We start from the raw sequence: 1666 nt of genomic DNA on the forward strand, positions 1-1666 counted from the left end.
TGCCGTGACCGCTGACTTCGCCTCCTTCCTCGCTAGCTTGTACTCTTTCCTGTTTACCCGCTTCTCTTCTTCGTCCTTACTTTCCACCAACTTAGCATACGCCTCTTTCTTGGTCTCCACTTTCTTCCCCACCTCTTCATTCCACCACCAATCCCCCCGATGATGTCCGGCCCGACCCCTAGAAACACCCAACACCTCCCTTGCATTCTCCCTGATGTACGTTGCCGCCCTGTCCCACATATTATCCACGTCCCCCCTATACTCCCACACCCCCATTCCCGCCACCCTCTCCCCTATCTCCCACGCATTCATTGGCGTTAAGCCGCCCCACTTAATTCTCGGTCTACACTCCTTACTCCTCCTCTTTCTATTCTTCTTTATACCCAAATCCATAACCAAGAGCCTATGTTGGGTCGAAAGATTCTCACTCGGGATGACTTTACAGTCTTTACACAACGCCCTATCCCCTTTCCTAAGCAACAAAAAGTCAATCTGGGTCCTGGCTATCGCGCTCCGAAAAGTGATCAGGTGCTCGTCCTTCTTCGGGAAGCCCGAGTTCACCACCACCAGCCCAAATGCCCTCGCAAACTCCAATAGGGTCGCCCCCTCTTCATTTCTCTCCCCAAAACCAAAACCACCATGCACATCCCCAAAGCCTCTCGGTAGCGCCCCGATGTGCCCGTTGAAATCCCCTGCTACAACAATCTTCTCCGAACTGGGCACGCCTCTCACCACCTCCTCCAAAGCCTCCCAGAACCGCATCTTCTCCTCCCCCTCCGATCCCACATGCGGCGCATAAGCACTACACACGTTCAGGGTAAACCCCCGAATGACCAACTTAATAGTCATCAACCTATCGTTGATCCTCTTCACCTCCACTACCTGACCTCTAAGCTCTTCATCTACTAAGATGCCAACTCCATTCCTACGCCTGTCGCTCCCAGAGTACCACAGCTTGTAACCGTCCACATCCCTAGCCTTAGACCCTACCCTCTTGGTCTCTTGGACACACGCAAGGTTGATCCTTCTCTTCCTAAGAATCTTTACCAACTCTATGGACTTCCCCGGAAGGGTCCCTATATTCCAAGACCCAACCCTCAGCCTACCGTCGCTATCCACGCACCCTCCACTACCCCCCCTCGGCCAAACCTTGGCCTCCCACCCACTCCCGCTCTCTCCCCATCTCCCGCCCCCACCACAGCCCCACGCCCCAACCCCCTCGGACATGACCCTAACCACCCATTACCACCCACAACCACAACTACACGAAAAAAATAGGAAAATATAAGGATATACCCGATGGCAATATCCAAGCAGCAGCAAGGAAATACAAGGCGCACACACGTTCAAAGGAATACTCCCGAAGCAAAACTAAGAAGCGACCACAGCAACAGCAACAACAGACAACAGACAATGTTCACAAATCCCACGCAAGTCAAGGTACACGGGCTACTACGAGCATAGTACTAAGAATGGAATATGAAATAATGAACTAAAATGCAATATGAAATAACGAAATAACAAAGGTTAGAAGTCACCGGGTTTCGCTTGGGGCTGCGGCTGCTGGAGACGGCGTGGCGGGTGCAGGCGGAGTCTCGGCCTGTTGGAGACCAAGTTGGCGGCTGGAGACCGGGCGGCAGCTGGTTGAATGCCGGGTTGGGGGGGG

At 53.2% G+C, this 1666-nt stretch overlaps 1 protein-coding gene across 3 annotated transcripts in view; it reads right to left on the bottom strand.

Annotated features, from left to right (window-relative positions):
• The window catches only part of LOC107860730, a 21686-nt gene that overhangs the window by 5956 nt on the left and 14064 nt on the right, over window positions 1–1666 (bottom strand). The window lies entirely within an intron of this gene.

The sequence above is a fragment of the Capsicum annuum genome, chromosome 2, assembly GCF_002878395.1.
Source record: "Capsicum annuum cultivar UCD-10X-F1 chromosome 2, UCD10Xv1.1, whole genome shotgun sequence".
In the NCBI taxonomy this organism is placed as follows: Eukaryota; Viridiplantae; Streptophyta; class Magnoliopsida; order Solanales; family Solanaceae; genus Capsicum; species Capsicum annuum.